We start from the raw sequence: 19,272 nt of genomic DNA on the forward strand, positions 1-19,272 counted from the left end.
CAGAAGTCCCAGTGATGAAAGAAGGATTAAATTTGAATATTACCTTTGGTATTTGCTCGATATCATTTACTGGCATATTCACACCAATCCTGAGAGGGAAAACACTGTTGTTGTTGTTTTTGTTTTTGTTTTTTTAATCATTCCTATTTTCATTATAAGGTAACTAGGTCTTTTTTAAAAAATATTTTTTTTTAATTATAGATGGACACAATATCTTTATTTGTTTATTTTTATGTGGTGCTGGGGATCAAACCCAGGGTCTTATGCATGCAAGGTGAGTGCTCTACCACTAAGCTACAGCCCCAGCCAGGAAACCTGGTCTTGGGAATGGAGACATGAACAATTGAGATTGGGTGAATGCTTGCTGCACTTGGCCTTCCTACCCACAAGTTCTATATCTACTAACCTATGAATTGAAAATATTTGGTAAAGAAAGTGTACTGAACATGTACAGATGTTTTTCTTGTCATTATTTCCTAAACAATACAGTAAACAACTGTTTACATAGCATTTACATCATATTAGCTATTATAAATAATCTAGAGATAATATAAAGTATACAGTAAGATGTACATAGATTCCATGCAAACCTATACTATTTTACTTAAAGGACTTGAGCATGCACAGATGATGGGCTGCTGCAACTCACTGTAGATACTGGGGAACAACTGCATATTACCCAGAAACAGTATGACAATCCACAAAACCACACCGTACACACTTGAGCCCCTCGCTCAATTTCATAGGTGCTCACAGAACCTGATTATTTTACATCTTCAGGTTTGAGACTTAATAAAGACCACCATTTTTCTGTCATGTGAGAACATAAATAAATGGAAATGTTAAAAAGAGATGTAGCTAAAGAAGGCATTCTAGAAACTTTTATCAAAAAATACAGCATTTAGGCCACATGTGATAGCACATGGCTGTATTTCCAACCCCTCAGGAGATTGAGGCAAGAGGATTGCAGATTCGGGGACAGCCTTGGCAACTTAAAATGATTTTTAAAAAAATGTAAAAAGGACTGGGGAAGTAGTTCAGTGATAGAGCTGGGTTCAATCTCCAGTACTGGGGTGAAGGTGAGGAAGAAAAAAAAATTCAGCATTCAGAAAAATAGAAGGGAAAAAGTTTATCTTTTCACCATTCTTACTTTAAAGTTTATTTCCTTCCTCCAATTTCCTCTCAGATTTACATTTATTTGTACATATTTATAATCTGTAGATATCATTTTAATCCTGTTTTTTCACTTTTTATTTTTATTTTTAGGCAGTTTTTTTTTTTTGTGATCTATTGAAAACAATTTAAATGTTACCCAATTGTCAACTGAATTGATATATCACAGTAACTTAAACACTCTTTTTGTGGCACATTGATAATTCCCATCTTTAAGTATAAATAATGCTGCTGTGAACATTCTTCTGCAAAAGAAGCTTTTCCTTTAGGGATAGATTCCCAGAAGTGGATCAAAGCAAATGAACAATTTAAGCCAATTACTTAAAATGCTGGAATCAACTAGGTTGAAACACTGGAGAATAGTTTACTAAGGTAATGCTAGAATATTTTTGTAGAGATAAAAAGAAATAATAGACTAAATTAACCAAGTCATGCCAAGAAGTCCTGTGTAAAGTGCTGAGCTCATTGTTTCCCATACAGCTGGTGCTGGTTCCTCCACCTAGCATGGCAGTCCCAGAAATCACAAGCGGGCTTCAGTTCTTGTATGTCTTTATTCCGTGGCCTATTGGGAAATGGCCTCTTTGTTTCCTCCTGACATCTGTCCATCCCCTTGTCTACTGCAACACGGAAGCCTCAGCACCAGGCTGTGTCTAAGCTGCTTTGACCCTTGTAGGAAAGAGTACCTGGAAACAAATGTTTGCCAAACTAGCGCATGGCTGATGCAGACTGGGGCCTCTTCATTGCTGTGGCAGATGGTGTTTTCTGAGGATGACCACAGCAATATCATCCCTCCCTCTCATATGCTCTTCTACATGTTTACCCTGTCACTCACTCATCAAAAGTGATATCTCATTCCTCCCCCACTTTGATCTCAGTAAGCCTATGACTCCCAGACAGCAGAATATTCTGGTAGGATGCTTTATGATTTCCAAGACCTTGCAACTTCTGCCTAATTTGGGGGGATTTCCTAACTAGCTCAAGAGGGAATCAGCCACCACGTGGTAAGCCCACCTTCCCCAAGGAATATTGGTTAAGCACTTGGGTTGGAAAGCTTGGCCAAACTCGGACTTCTCTCATCCTTGTTATGAGATGAATCATCTTGGTTTTCAGTCCTTACTATCATTCATCTTGGTCTCAAAGACCATGGAATGGGACTGATCACCTCAGTTTGGGTCAGGTGCCTTGGTTCAAGGTCGGATGAGGTGGCTGTCAATCCTACCCTTGGGAGTAGAGCCTGAAAGAAGAATGGAGAGGAGGAAGCAGGGCATGTCAGGCCCTGCAGTTGTTCACAAAATATATTTTTGCCTGAGTTAGCTTTAAAAAATACTAATCTAATCATCATCATTTTCAAAGTTGTCTGGAGCTCTGGTTTTTGTAAGAAAGCTAAAGCAGCTCAGCTAAGCACATGAGGCTTCTCAGGGATGGCCCACTCCCACCTTTCTACTCAGCTTTCCAGCAGGGACTCTTCATGAAACCTGTCCTCCAGCTTTACTAGGGAATTTGTGGTTTCTTAGCAGTGGGTAATGATCTTACCCACTTCTGAGACTTAAATGCAGTCTTTGTGCTGATGACTCCCAATTTATGTCCTCCACTTAAACTTATCTCTGAATCTAAGTGCCCATCTCCAATTGTCTTTTCAACACTTCCACTTGGATGTTATTTTATCAGCTTTTTCGTTGCTTGTGACCAAAAATACCTGACAAGAACAATTAGAAGAGAAGAAGTTTATTTGGGGGCTTATAGTTTCAGAGGTCTTAGTGCATAGAGGGCTGGCTTCTTTCCTCTGGGCCTGAGGTGGGGCAGAATATAATGGTGGAAAAGTGTGGAGGAAAACAGCCTGGCACCAGGAAGCAGAGAGAGACAGAGACTCCATTCTCCAGGGACAAAATATAAACCCCTAAGGCACTCCCTCAGTGACCTACCTCCTTCAGCCACACCTGACCTGCCTTCAGTTATCACTCAGTTAATCCCTATCAGGGAATTAATTCACTGATTAGGTGAAGGCCCCTCAAAACCCAATCATTTCACTTCTAAACTTCCTTGCCTTGTCTCACACATGAGTTTTTGAGAAACATCTCCCATCTAAACCATAACAGATGTCTAACAGACATCTCAAACCTAGCATGTCCAAAACTGAACTCCTGATCTTTCCCCTTCAATACATGCTTTTCCCACATTCTTCCTACCTCAGGAAATGGCAGCTCCATCTTTCCCTTTTCTTAGGTCCCAAGGCTTACATCATCTGGACTCTTTTTTTGTTGAATATCATGCATTAATAAAATGGAATATATCCCTGAACAAACCAAGACTCAGAATCAGACCATCACCAAAAACCTCACTCCTTCAGTGTGATTATACTGACCTAAGACATCCTTTGTCATGCTCTCAGCTGACCTGAATACTTTAACAGTTTCTTCTCTTCATTTCTGCTGTTGCCAAGCATCAGTGATCTGGTTAAAATATGCCACACAGAGTCATTTCCAAGTTCTAGTCCCCTGTGGCTTTCCATCATTGTAAATGCCTTCATCCTTGTAACGGCTCCAAGACCTTATAGGATCCTCACTGTTTGAATTCACCTCCATCATTTTCCCTCTTTCTCATTCCCTTTGTGGTTGCCTTGATGTATCTCCCTCATGTCAGGCAGACCTTCTGCCTCAGAGTCTTGCTCTTCTCTCTGCCTGGAGGGTTCTTCCACCAGATATCTTCATGGCCTGCTCACTAGAATGGTGCTTGGCACAAAGTAATTAGACAGTATAAATGTGCTGAACTAAGGAATCTGATATGCCTTTGAATCTGCTTTTTATCCCTCTTTACTAAGTCAGCTCCTTTGGATTGACTTTTGACTTCATTCAAAGTCAACTCAGAGCTCCTCTGGAAAGATTTCTGTGTGATTTAAAAGCTTCCTCTCCCTACTTCTTAAGGAAAAGACCTAGTATGTTAGAGGCCCTAGTTTCTATCCCTGGAGGTGTGGAGGGTGGGGAATGGGATTTCTATTTGTTCAGTTCAGCTTGTGAATTATTATAGATAAAAGCAAATGGACACTTGTTTAGAAAGGAGAGATCTTTAGTTGTTGCATGCTGAAGATACGGATGGTCTAACTATGAACAGGGGGATGGACCTCTTGCCTGGAGAGCTCTGTTCTGAGGGACCATACCCAATCCAGTTCAACCTCACCCTAGCTGCAACCCATTCACAAAACAGCCGGTGGATGAAGTTGAAGAGGGGGAGATGGGAACATGAACAGAGAAAGGAAATGAGACCTGGAGCCCAGGAGAGTCAAGAAAAGAGATGAAGATAGTATAAAAATATTAGAAGAAGAGAGGGAGCTGCTGAAGAAGAGAGGAGGCAGGAGGTGATAATGATGGAGTGAGGGGAGGGGCAGAATCTCAAGCAAAATGGTGCTTGTTGGGCATAGCTATCATAGAGAATGGGGGACTGTCTTACCACCATTCATTACTGACTTTCTCCTTCCTTTTATACTGCCTCCAAACCAATTTTGGTTTGTGGCTTTATTTGAAATGGCAGAACTCATGGAGAGAAAGAGCTATGAATAAATGAACATTCGCAACGGTGGAGTCCTAAGTGCTAAGCATGCTCATATCACTGTCTTTTATTTTTCATTATTTGTTTGACATTTGAACAATGCCGCAGATTACAAGTGCTTTGGAGACTATAATAAAACATGATCACCAAAATAATTGTGCTTTAAACTGTGACCTGAATTGGTTAATTGCCAGGGCTACACTGTGTTTTAGGCTTGTTGTAAATTAGAGTGATGGGAGAAGCTTCTGGTGCGTGGCTCTTTTGATCTGAGGGGAAGTTACTTAGAATTGGCATGCCAGGACTTAGGCCTCATGAGTAGGAGCTATAGACCTTCAAACCTGCAATTGACACGGGACCGAACTTTCAGTCTGACCTCAGTTTGGATGTGAATACCTGTCAGTAGGTTTTTGCCCTTATAATTTCAAAGGCAAAAAGTAATGATTCTAGATTATTCATAGATTTCCAATGTTATGCACAGTTAGCAATTCGTAGTTTTTAGCTGGATAATAAAAGGTGAGTTTAACCCCCTTTAATCATTTCTTTGTAATGGCTTTGGCCATCTCTTTGGATTTCACTAGGTTTCTTTTGGACATTGTGTCTTAATACTGTTCCTTAAATTTGAACACACATTAGAATCAACTGGAAGGCCCTATCCTAGAGCTTCTGCTTCAGTAGGGCTGGGGAGGATTTACTCAGAATTTGTTTCTCTATCAAGTTCCTAGGTGGTGTGGATGCTACTGATCTGTGGCTCACACTGTGATAACTGCTGGTCCCTTGGGAATTTTTTTAATTTATTTTAATTAGTTACATATGACAATAGAATACATTTTGACACATCATACATAAATGGAATATAACTTCTCATTCTTCTTGTTGTACATGATGTAGGATTACACTGTTTATGTAATCATATATGCACATAGCGTCATAAGGTCTGATTCATTCTGTTATCTTTCCTACCCCTATAACCCATCCTGTCCCTTGACTCCCCCTATCTAATGCAAAGGACCTCTATTCTTCCCTAGCCCCAAGTCCCCTTATTGTGAAATAGCATCCACATATCAGAGAAAACATTTGGCCTTTGATTTTGGGGGGATTGGTTTATTTCCGTTAGCATGATATTCTCTAGCTCCACCCATTTAGTGGCAAATGCCATAATTTCGATCTTCTTTAAGGCTGATTAATATTCCATTGTGTTTATGTACCACATTTTCTTTATCCATTCATCTGTTGAAGAGCACCTAGATTGGTTCCACAGTTTAGCTATTGTAAATTGAGCTGCTATAAACATTGATGTGGTCCAGTGGGAATTTAAGATCAGTTTCAGTCTGGGTTCATCGGGGGACTATATTGATGTGCTTTCTGGTGACCTGGCTCCTCAGTGTCCTATTGTCTTGCCAACCTATCCAGGTGAAGGCCACATGTGCTAGGGGAGTAGGTATCCTTTTCCACCCTTTGCCATCCATCCTTAAGCTTGGAAGTAGCTCACACAGATGCAGAAGCAGCCATGTTTGATCCTGACCTAAATCTTTATTGGTTTGAGCATGTGATTTGAACATCCAGAGTCTTTCAGTGGTTGGATGATTGACTGGGAGTGGCCATTGGGAGGGCATTAGTTGATTTGGGTTCTATTTCTGAGTAGACTTCAAACTCCTTGGGTGACCTTGGGTAGGCCTCTTAGTCCTCAACATGCGATTTTGACTCCTTGTATTTATGAAACATACCTTTCTTCCTCCTCATTAATAAAATAGGAGAAAAACAAAAACCTAGGTCTGGTGAGTTGCCTCCAGGGGATTTGTGAGCTGATGTGCAGAACTCTGAGTGCCTGAGGAGAAAGCTGCTGTGTAAACACAATATATTATTAATAAGCCATAAAAATAGCATTACACCCTCTGCTATTAATAGCTGCTTCGGGCTGTCAGAGTGGCTGGGTCCTAAGACACAGGCTCCAGCAGTGTTGAAGGAGGGGTTACTGTGGTTTTTGAATTTGTAACACATTTAAAAGAAATTGATAGTGAGTTCTTAAAACATTTTTGGGCATTTTCACAGGTGTCTCGGTGAAGAAAATAATGATTAAAGTTCTGTGAAACTCAAGTCTATTAAACCAGATCACACATTTTCTTTTGACTTTTGTTATATTTCAGAATCACTTTACAGTGTGGGCTACTCCATGTGCATTTGACTGAAGGGTTAAGAGTCTCTTTCTTCCTAACAGTTGATGCCCCTTAGAATCTACAGGGAGTAATTTACAGATCAGTTAGTGATTAATTAATCCATTGATGTTTATATCCACTCTACAGATACATTTGAGACATCCTGCTACATGCTACTATAGATATTAGGAAATAAAAATGTGTTTTTAAATGTCCATTTTAAAATTTTATTTTAAAATATTTTTTTGACCTAAGGAATTTATAGTGTAGCTTTGATTAAAAATAAGTAAGCAAGAAATTATGTATCAAGGCTCTTGCTGTATTTAAACTTGTCTTAAGCATATGTACTTGAGTAATGTAATGAAATTAAAATATACATATGCTTTAACTAATGTACATATATTAAGTAATTTAATAAAATAAAAACCCACTTTTTGTGCATGATCAAGCCATGCCTGCAGTGATCTCACAGAAGTAGATTTCCTGTGCATCACTGTTCCCTGTCCGGAAGAACCCAAGGCTATTTGTTTCCTTTTTCCCCCAGGAGAATAGAGAAGAGGATATAGTGGACAAATTACCTAGAGAAGGTCTAGCTGTCCTATTTGTTTCTCAGGGAGAAAAAGCGAATCAGTAAACACATGTTCTGTGGGGCCTGGGGCCTGGAAAGGCCATGAGACCAGTCTTTCCCTCCTTGCCAGCTTGAGTGACCACTCTCTCCCTGCCTCTGTTCCAGGGAGTCATGGACTTTGCCTCATAGAATGAGCTCCCTGGTGACAGGGCTTCACTTGGGTCTGGGCCTTGCATTAGTATTAGATTAAAATTAAACTAGGCCAGTACACATTAGAATTGCCTGGAAGCTTTTATAAAAAATGCAGAGGTCTAGGTTTACCCTAGAGTCTGATATATCGAACTGGGGTGTTAGTCAGGCAGAAAAAAAAAGTTCCCTGGAAGAGTGCAGTGGCTGGGAGGTGCTTAGTTTGTGATTGAATTTACCTAAAAAGGAGTCTTTTCCAGTCACCCAGGAGTTTTGTGAATCGAGGAAAAAAAAGCCACATTGCAAAACTGACCTCTTGCTCTTGCAAGACTTCTGTTTCTATTTTTCACTTGAATAAATCCTACTTTTTTTTCACTCTTGGAAAACCAAATGAAAATTTTGCAGGCTGCTGATGTAGCTCATTGGTACAGCACTAGCTTACACGTGCAAGGCCCTGGGTTCTTTTCCTAGTAACCCCCCAAAAAAGCAAACAAACAAACAAACCTTATGTTGCAGGCCTAATTGACTTCAATCTTTTTGTCTGTACTGGGACCCCTTCCAGTCCCTTTGCTCTCAGGTATAAATGGTTATTCCAAGCACTGAGTACAGCTGGCCATCTTCCAAGGAGGTGCTTGGTATTTGCTTAAAACTGATCCTGAAACTCGGGGAATCCCTGCCTTTGTTCCAGTCCCTAGTTACTAAAGGACCCTCCAGTAAGGGCCTGAGAGCACTTGGTCACCTGCCCCAGGTGCACCATCTCAACTGAGCTGGTCAGCCATGGCCATGTGTTTTTACTGCCCACATTCTCTTTTCTCCCTCTCGAGCATATGTTTTTCCGTGGGGGCTCATTACAAGAATGGATGGCACTGATGGTGACTCATCCATTTGCTCAAGTCTCCACCAAGATCCTAGCCCATTCATTACCTTTTCCTCTATCTATGTGTTCATTTTTTGTGTGTTTTTGCTCCAGCCTGCAATGATTCATTCTGTGTCTTTGAAAGGATAAAACCTACCTCTAGAGGGTGGGTAAGAAGACTCCTAAGTGCATTCCATGCCGTGGGTTCACCTGCTTATATTCCTCACTTCTAAATTAGGGGGATTGTATCTATCCACGGGTTTATTAGGATTGTACATATGTTCCACTTCAAAATTAGGTGAACAGTTTGGGAATGTGCTGTTAGTCAAAAGAGGGAATCCAAGAAGAATAATGAAAAAACATTTTTTTAAAAGATATATTTTTAGTTGTCAATGGACCTTGATTTTCTAATTTATTTATCTATATGTGATGCTGAGAATTGAACCCAGGGCCTCACACATGCTAGGCAAGTGCTCTATCACTGAGCCACAACCCCAGCCCTGAAAATTGGTTCTATTTGCTACCTGGTGGAAGAGGCTTCCAAATGATGGTAGCACCATGTTGAGATAGGAATGATCTAAAACTAATTGTAGTTGTCCTTGTATTCTTCCTCTCCATTTTGGTATTTTGACCCTTGTATTAGGATTAGCATTTCCTCTTGTTTACTTTCATTTTCTGTCTCCTGAGATTTATTGTATCTAGATTGCCAGATTCTGTCATGAACCCCATAGATTTTCTTATAGTCCTCTCCCCCTGACCTTCCCAGTTGTGTATCATCTACTCTTATCATTGGCTCCTGCCTCCTCCTGGGCTGGGTATTTTGCTTGACCTCATCCTTTCTTCTATTTTTTCTTCTCTCTTTCTTGTCATCCTCTCTGTCCTCTCCTTCCTGTCCTTCTTTCCTTCCTCTCTCTTACCATAGACACTCTGTCTTTTCTAATTATCAAATCATTTCTCCTTCTTTTGGCTGGGAAAATCCAAAGGTTTGTATTTTATTGAGTCATATCCAGAAGAGGCATCGGGAGCTGCCTGCCTTTGTCTCAGCTATAATCATCAACGGTTTACTTCATCATTTCATTTCATCTTCAGGTAGGACATATTATTCCTATCCAAAAGGTGAGAAAATACAAGCTAAAAAGAGTTTCAGTTCCTTGACCAAGAACCTGCAACAAGTTAAATGGCCGAGCTTGGGATGTCCCATGCCAGTCTCCACTCTGTTATTAAACTCTTCACCCTTTAGCCTGAGCAGGATTGAAGCAGCAAGTTTGCCAGGCAAGGGAGATGGCTTCCATGACGCTTTTATGGCCGACCCTTCCATTGCCAGCATTCATGGAGTACTGCAAGGTGATGTAGGATGGTGAACCCCTTACCTGTGAGGTTGCCTTTGTTGATAAAATCCTGAACTGTGTTCTCCCAGAGTAACTTGGTTTCAATTCTGGGACTGGGGGGGTGCAGTGAATTATGGCAAAATTTACTTTTCAGATGGTGTGCTCATCGTGGTCAACTGTGCCAACTCTTCAGCAGTATGGAGTTCTCCCAGTTAAGACTCTTAATGTTTTGTTTTTTTCAGAGCCTGTGTCATCTTGGGGGTGATATTCCTTCTGTCATCCATATGTATAGTGGTCAAAGCCATCCATGACCTCTCAACTAGGCTGCTCCCAGAAGTGGTAAGGTTCTTCTTCTTCCTTAACAGTCTTTCCCAGTAGTACCAGCTCCTGTGCTGCCTCTCACCACAGATTTACTGGTGGGGGTTAGCAGGTTCAGAGAGAACGTACAACATTTTGGGGGGTCTGGAAGAACTCGTTTCGGGGACGCAAATGAGTTGGCAGAGCAAAGCACTGGGCAGGAGGAAGAAACTCCAAATATTTGAGCTGGTACTGGGTCTATGTTCTTCTCCTTAGGTCTTCTGATTAGTTTTAAAATAAGATGTCTTTGTTTTAATAAAGAAAAATTGAGTTATTTTGTGTAGCAGAGTGATCCAATCTGTATTGTTTATATCTGTTGTTCTGTATTCATTCAACGATTTCTGTAATAAGAATTATTTATTTTTTCCTTTGCACTTCAATTCAATGCATAAATCTATTCACATGAGTTTTTCTAGCACAGCTGATATTTGAATATAGAAACTGGAGGATACAATTTCATATTTAAATGTGTCTTGACTGCTTTGTTCTCTATGTGAGAGTCATTACCCAAACTCTTGACATTTTTTTTTCCTTTTCCCCTTTTGAATGCTAAGAAAAGAAATATTTTTAGAGTCTTGTTTCAGGCAATATTCATAGAAGGCAACTGATTTGGTTTCCAGAAGATGAAGATGCTGCCATTACAATAATTCTCTGTGTACAAGTTCAAAGCAGTTTGAATGCAAAATACAGCTCTTTCCTCAGGATGTGATTTGATTTGAACTTGGCCACATATATCATCTTATATGAGGCCCAGACAGACATTTATTTCACTTTTGGAAGAACATTCTAATCCTCTTGGGGTGATCTATTGCATTTGTGTGTGTGTGTGTGTGTGTGTGTGTGTGTGTGTACATGTGTGTTGATGGGGATGGTGTAAATGAAGCAGGAAAATTCTATTGGATACAGTAGAGACACTGACATGCCTGTGTTCAGTTATTGTCTTCCTCCTTCTCAGGCTGAGATAACAGCATCCCTTTTAACTATCATTACCACAGTTGGCCCAAGGCTTATTCTCTAATAACTCAGTGACAGGGAGGAAAGATGGATGCCAGGGTAGGAATGCACACTTAGGGTAGTCACTCTTTCTCAGAACAGAGCTGGCTCAAGCAGATATTAGTGTAATACTCCTATGCTCTTCACATCCTAATTAGTGAATTCTCTCACTCTGATCTTCTGGTTGCCCAGGGCCTTGGACTCTTTCATCTTTTTCCTCTATCAAGCTTGCTATCCCATTTTCCAGTCTTTCTGAATCTAAGTTATGAAGTCACTGAGGATAACTTTACATGTTGAATGACTGATAACATTTTTGCATTTTTCAGGGCAGGAAAATATGCTTCAACTTTAAGAAATGTTTATTAGTGGAAATTTTCAGCATTAACCAGTCAGCACATTCATTTACTTAGGCATTAAAAGTCAATTTCCAGCAGGGCTAACTTGATGTTGGATGGATGACTGTGTTCACAGCTCTTGTAGAGAGCCTCCTTGTGTTTTTCTTGGTAGGTGAACCACTTTTCACAGGGAACATTCTCTTATTATCCCATGTGTACAACTCTTCTTTTTGGGGGGCAGGTACTGGGGATTGAACTATGGGGTGCTCAACCAGTGAGCCACATTCCCAGCCCTATTTTGTATTTTGTTAGAGACAGAGTCTCACTGAATTGCTTAGCACCTTTCTATTGCTGAGGCTGGCTTTGAACTCGTGATCCTCCTGCCTCAGCTTCCTGTCCTACTGGGATTACAAGTATGTACCACAGTGCCAGACCCATGTGTGTACTCTTAAGCAAAGCTAACCAACTTAAATTCCATGTCATGGTAGAAATATCTACCGTGATGCCCTGCTCCAGGTAGAGTTCACAGGGGGTGAAGAGCTCCATGGTTGTGCCCAAAACGAATCCTTCCTTGGGGAACCCATACTTACTGCAGTGTTTTATACATTATGAAAATGTCTCATATATATATATGTATATATACACACATACATATATATGTATATATACATATATACATTTATATCCATATATATGTATATATATACATATATACATTTATATATACATATATATACATACATATATATGTGTGTATATATACACATATATATTATTTCATTTATATATTATATACATTTATATTTATTTATTTGATCCTTCAGCACTATAAACAGTTTAAAAAGGGGCTTTCAAACTGCACAAGCTCCCTCCTGCATAGCAGGAGACCTCCTATTTGAGTGGCACACAGGGACCACATAAAATGCAGGTCATGGCCAAAGATTTTTCAATACCAGGTCTTCTGATTTCTTTGCTCTGTGCAAGAAGCTTCTGGATGTCAAGAGGCTATCAACAAGCCCCCAACCTCTGGCCTGCAGTAAATCAGAGTGAGCATTTATTCCATAATGCTTTATGTAAATTAAGATTTATACACTCAGATGCTGCAGAACCCAGTCCTCAAACAAGAACAGGAGAAGCCAACCAGATCTGTAGCTACCGGAGATATGAAGTTTCTGTCCTCCCCCTGAGTTTTTATATCAGAATATGAGCCAGTGTTGCCAGGTCAAGCAGCAAGGTTTGAGGAAAAAATAGAAACCTGTGTCTACTGTGAAATAAATTGGCAACTAATTAAAAAAATAAAAATGAAAACCCTGCCTGGGAGTGGGAGGATACTTTCATGCAGGTCAAATAAAACATGGCTCTTGCCTGAATGCAGGGAGTTTGCTAATTCTCGTGGATGCCAGGCTGTAAGTAGGATCTGGATGAAACCAGGCTCCAGGGTCTTAGGGCCTTAATGTCATGAACTTCCTTCCCAGTTATACCTGTGGCCTTTGCCCCAGCTGTGGAGCTGTAGTTTCACATTTGATTTCTATTTAGTCTGAAGCCATGTTTTCCCTCCTATAACCCTGTTCCCTGGGCTGCTTTCTTTTTAATTCAGCTGCACAATTTTCTGAGAGTAAATGGAAGAATGAGTCAGTTTTGAATAAGAGAGCTGTGCAGTTGGGAATTACCCAACCATGAAGTCAGCTGGCTCTGAGCCTCTGTGGCGTTGACAGCCATGCCAGCCCCTCAGGGCTTTGCTGGGGGAGGAATCAGGTCATCCTGGCTCTCTGGGGAACCCCAAACCAGACTCTGGGGCATCAGCTGTGAGCCTTCATAAGCAAGTAAGATAAGCCTTACCGCCTGCAGTCAGTGCCTTGTTTGGTTAATGGAACAGATTCCAAAAGAGCTGCTTCTGAAAATACCCAGACTGTAGTTCTTCTGGAAGTCGAAAGTTGGGCAGTACTGTGATAGAGTAGTCAATACTTGCCTTATGTTAATGGATTCCTATTTATTTATTTATAGCATGAAAGAGAACAACTTCTAAACAAAAATGAGCAAAATGAGCAGGTACCCTCTGACTGCCTTACTTACTGCACCTTATTTATTTCATTTATTTATTGACAAATAAAACTTGTTACATAACAAGCTGTTTTGATGAGTCTAGGTTGTGGATGTCTAATACGGATTGCTTTAAAAGAAGCATGGTGCTCTCTCTGTTTTTACTCCAATACTGCCTTGTTTTCATAAGAACTGGCAGGTGGTTATGCTTCTCCTTTTTGCTAGCATACAGGCTCTGAGGCAGCAGCCTGGATTTGAACCCTGGTCCAGGGCTGTCTTGGCTCCTGGTACTTTTTGAGGCCTGGTCCTCCTGTCTGTTCTCTTTCTCCTTATGTTCCCAGAGGGCCATGCTGCCAAGGGCTATGCTACAGGAAGGATGCCTAGGCCCCTAGCTATACTTTCCCTGTCTTTCTGGCTATTCTTGCCACCCCTGCCCCTTACCCCACAGCATCACCCTCTGCACCTGAGACCACTGACCAGGGCACCTCTGCTACCTTGTCTCTTAAAAGACCCATTTGGGGTGAACCAAGAAGTCTTAGAACATTCAGCAGGACAAGTAGAGAACAGGGGGACATAGGAAACTTGGACCCTGTGGAAGGCACAGCCAGCATGGCTGCTGAGACTCTGTCTAGTTGTGACTTTCCTCTCTGCTTTTCCCCTATTTACTGTATGATCACAGGCATATCACATGCCCTCCATGAACCTTCGTTTCCTTGTGTTTAACTTAATACTTAGGTTAGAGATTTATAATAAGGATCAGATGAGCAATTAGAAATAACTGCCACTGGGAGACATTTCTTCTGTAATTGGCTCTTCAGGTTCTGCTTTTTGAGGTTTCTGAATTGCTAATCAAAGTTACCCCAACTTTTGAGATCTGTGGTAATTTCAGGCTGGGCCTTTCAGTCCCTTTTTCTTGTCTCCTGGTCTTCCTCTTATTCAGGACCGCACACTGCCCAATGGCAGCTACTCTGATGCTTGACTTTGGTGAAACCCTGACCCTTGGGGATTTTGCTGTGGTTTCCTGGATGGGTTGATAAGTGCTCTCCTGCAGTCTTCAGGTGGCCATAGCTAACTCTGGGCCACACTCACAGAACATAGAATGCACTATCAGAATACCTGACTGTGAAACCTAACCAACCACTCCTTAGCTGGGTGACTTTTAGGAAACCATTTCTCCTCTGTAAGAATCATTTCCTCACTTGTTAAATAGGTATAGTACCACCAACATCACAGCAGAGATTGTAGAAAGCAAATGACATAATGAATGTGGTATTGCCTTATAAACTGTCACATGTTTTGCACAGGAAGGAGATGGTAGTATTTGATTCCAAGGCTCTAGAATCCAAGTTGTTGCTTGTGAGCTCACTGTTCTGATCTGTGACCACCCTGTTATCTTCTTCTGCCTTTGGAGGACCATGACTTCTTTGCCTTGAGCTCTTGGCCAGTGTCTGGGCCCAACCTCCTGAAGTGGTCATGTTGTCAATTATGCTGATTCCCATGATAATTACAGTAGTCCTACATGGCCACATGTTGCTACTAATAATAATTGCTACTTGAATGTCACTTTATCTCTAGGCACTGGAGATATAGAGTTAAATAGCAGTAATGGCTAAAGATTTTACATTGCTCTGTGGAGTACTTCTCAGAAGACTTGCCTTTTGCTCCCAAGGAGCTCACAGTTGGGGAGAGCCCCAAAAGCTGATATAGTCTGTTTGAGGTGAAAAGTCTCTTGATAGAGTGTCACATGAGAACAGAGAGAAGACTTTGTATCAGCTGGGATGCGGGGATCTGTGCTGGGAACTTCCTGGAGGGCAGAATCTCCATTCTTCTGAAGGACAAGTGGACAAGTGGGTGTTGGCAAGACCAGTGATAGCAGGGTGGGAGGAAGGAGCAGGAGCAGGAGGAGGGGGAGGTGGTGGCCATTCCAGGCAGAATGGCTGCAGGAGCCACTGGTTCCTGGTAAACCTCTTGTTTCTCCCATATCTTTGTTCTCTGTTTACACAAGAGCCTCAGAGTATAAGAAGTACAGAGAGAAGGGGAAAATAAGGAAAAGAAGAGGAAGCAAGAGGCTTAATAACTGTGTTGTAAATCAGGAACAATTCCTTAGCAAAATTTTGTTTATTCTCCCTTGAATACCAAGGGAGCCCTGCAAGATGCCCTTTGTCTGTCTCCCCACTGTTTTGGCATAATAATGCATCCCACCCACCAGAGCAAAGCAGCTTCACTCCAGCAATAACAGGGAGCCCCTTGATTGCTCATTTTCTTACAGGCAACTGTCACTAGCTTCATATTGTTTGTGTCCAGGCCCTGTAGACTGTGAGGGTGGTGTCTAGCAGGGCAGTAGTTTTCTATCAGGGGTGACTTGTCCAACAGGTCTTGCTGAAGTGTCCCACTCTTGAAGACTGGGGAGCTCTCCAGTGGGGATGCATGTGCTCCCAGAAGACTCTGAGATGGGACTGTACTCTCATGAACAAAGGAGGAAATGGAACTCTTGTAAAAAGTGTTTTAGGTCTGTAAGTCCGTAGTCAAAAAACTTTCCTCAAGGATCTTCTTGTCTGTAGAAGTGGCAGTCAATCTTAGATCTATAGGCTCTTGTGTTTGCAGGTGTTTGGGCTTGTAACTCAGGTTTGTAGGAGTTCTTTTCATGTTCTTCAGCCATTATTACCTTGGCTATTAGTGACTCTTCAGCTTGCAGGGGGATGGAAATGGCTTGTCCTGCCTCTTTTCCATGCCCCTATCTTTAGTGCAAGGTTCCACTTGCTTTCTCCCACTGGTCCATCTCTTGAACACAGGGCTTCTCCCCTCCACACAGTCAGCCTTCTGAGGTCTCTCCTTGCCCATGTCCTTGGAAATCTCCCTCTTATACTCATCCATTCTCTTCATGCTATCTTCAGTTACTTTTTACTTGCTACTTCCTACCTAGGTGTTGACTTTCAAGCTCCTTGACCACTCTTATAGTGGTTTATCTGCAGACACTCCCGTCTTCACATTCTTTTCTAGTTCCAGCTCTGCCTCCTCTCAGCCTGCCCCTGCCAGTAGATCTTCATGGCATCCCTTTTGAGAGAGGAAACATTTAACAGAAAAAAAGGAAACGAGGTAGAGGGCAGTAAAGGTTTGGGCAAAGTGAGTGTTTTCCTGGCATTGCTTCCTACTCAGTCAGCCTGTCATCCCTGGGTTTTCTGAAGCGAGTGTCTCATCCCTGGATTGAGTTTCTAAAGGCTGTATAAGAAGTGAGTGCTCTGAGGCTATATAGCACTGGGATTTCTTAATCCAGTGGGAGCTGAAGGCAGGAAGGCAGATACCAACTTAGCCACTTTCTGCCTTAAGGAACCTGGGCAGGTTGTTTGATTTTTCTCTACCTCAGTTTGTCTGTTGTAAAATGCAAATAATGGTACCTTCATGGTACAATTGTTAATAAAATTAAAAAGATACAGGGATTTGCTCAGCATATAACTATTGAATGAGTGTTGGCTAATATTATTGTTGCGCTAGAGAAGAGGCTTCTAAGAAAACTGGCTGACCTTTTTTGATGTCTTTAGTGCTGCAAGATTAGGCTGTATTGAGCCATCCAGGAAATGCCTTCCCTGATGCTCTTTTCAGCCCAGGTTGGTGATGTTATAGATGCTTTCTGGTGCAGTAACCTATAATTCCTGGATCTTCCATCAGCAATAGAGACTTATTTTTCAGTATGATATACTATCGCACATAACTCTAAATTGAATTTAGGAGTGGTATTGACTAGTACTTAAGAAAAATAGTATTAACTACTACTTAATAAGGCCCTTAGCATGCTCCTGCCTCTATCTTTCCATCACTGCATAAAGAAAGGCAGCAATTTGTGGTATTAGAATGTCAGCAACATCCCATTCCTGTTTCTTCAGACAGAATAATTCCATCACCTCAGCAAGATTGGCCTCTTATTTGTCTTAGTGTCAAGAATCAAGAAACTTCTGAGAGAAGAGAACTGAGCACTGATAAAGGCAGATCATTATTGTTTTGAATTAATTCATGGAGAACACAAAGCCCAGAAATAAACCCACACATATCTGGTCAATTGTTGTTGCAAGGTGCCAAGGTAACTCAATGGGGGAAAGGAAAGTCTCTTTGACACATAGTCCTGGACCAACTGGATAGCCATATGGACAAAAAAGGACATTAACTCTTATACAAAAGTATAAGCCTTAATGTAAAACCTAAAGCTGTAAAATATCTATTAAAAAAGAGAGAAAATTGGTACAATACTGAGGTAGGCAAAAGTTTCTTAGATATGTCCCCCAAAGCATGAACATAAACAAAACAATGAAAATTGTGCTTCTTAAAAATCAGAAATCTTTGTTCTTCCAAAATACCAGGAAGAAGATAACAAGGTAGCACAAACAACATATATGTCTATGGAGAACCACTTTGTAAGAAGATAACTAACCAATAAGAAAATTAGAAAAATAGGTAAACAAATAGTTCATAAGAATAGACAGATGAATGTCTAATAAGCCATATAAACATGTTCAACATTATTAGTCATCATGGAATTACAAATTAAAAATGTATTCAGAATATCTAAAACAAAACAAAACAAAAATTCCCAGAGACCAAATATGTGTGGGGCATCTAGACTTCTCAGAAACTGATAAGAGATTAAAATGGTACATCCAGTTTGGAAAACAATTCAGATTTTTCTTTAAAAGCTAACCATTTTCTGCCTAGCCTAGTCATCCCATCTTTAGGTATTTATGCAAGTGAAATGAAAATATATCTGCACAAAGACTACACAGATGTGTGTTGTAGTTTTATTTATGTCAAAAGTTGGAAACAACCTAGAGGTTTATCAACAGGTGAATGGACAAGCCAGTTGCAGTATATCTGTACCATGGGCTACTTGGCAATAAAAAGGCACTACTATTGAATGAATCAGCACAGGTGAATCTCAAAATAATTAATGAGGGTATCCAGGCAAGCAAAAAAGTAAGTACTATGTGACTCCATTTATTTAAAACAATTATCAATAATCTCAAAAATATTTGGGAATGAATCTGAAGAGGTAAAAGACCTCTACAATGAAAATTATAGAACAATGAAGAAAGAAATTGTAGAAGACACTAGAAGATGGGAAGACTTTCCATGTTCTTGGATAGGCAGAATTAATATTATCAAAATGGCTGTATTACCAAAAGTAAGCTACAGAATCAATGCAATATCAGAATACCAATGACAATGTCATTCTTCACAAAACTAGCATAAATAAGTCCTAAAATTCATATGGAAGAATAAAAAACCCAGAATAGCCAAAGCAAGCCTGAGTAATAAGAACTATGCTGGGGACACCACAATACCTAATCTCAAATTAAGCTACAAAGCTGTGGTCACAGAAATAGTGTGGTACTGGAATAAACACAGACCCAAAGACAGTGGCATAAAAAGGAAGACACAGAGACAAAGCCATATAAGCACAGTCATCTTATCCTTGACAAGGGTGCCAAAAAGATACGTAGGAGAAGATAGCCTTTTTAGCAAATATGCTGGGCAAACTGGATATTCATATGTAGAAGAGTGAAACTAGATCTCTTTCTCTCACTCTGCCTAAAAGTCAACTCTATGGATCAAAGACCTAGGAATTTGACCAAAAACACTAACTGCTAGATGAAAATATAGGGTCAAGATTCCAAAACATTGGCACAGACACCAACTTCCTTAACAAAACCCCTAAAGCTCAAGAAATAAAACCAAAATTCAGTGACTGGGA

At 40.7% G+C, this 19,272-nt stretch overlaps 1 pseudogene; it reads left to right on the forward strand.

The window, feature by feature from the left end:
- Positions 1–19,272, forward strand: part of LOC143410746 (uncharacterized) — a 190,505-nt pseudogene that overhangs the window by 153,083 nt on the left and 18,150 nt on the right.

Source organism: Callospermophilus lateralis, chromosome 11 (assembly GCF_048772815.1).
Source record: "Callospermophilus lateralis isolate mCalLat2 chromosome 11, mCalLat2.hap1, whole genome shotgun sequence".
NCBI lineage: Eukaryota > Metazoa > Chordata > Mammalia > Rodentia > Sciuridae > Callospermophilus > Callospermophilus lateralis.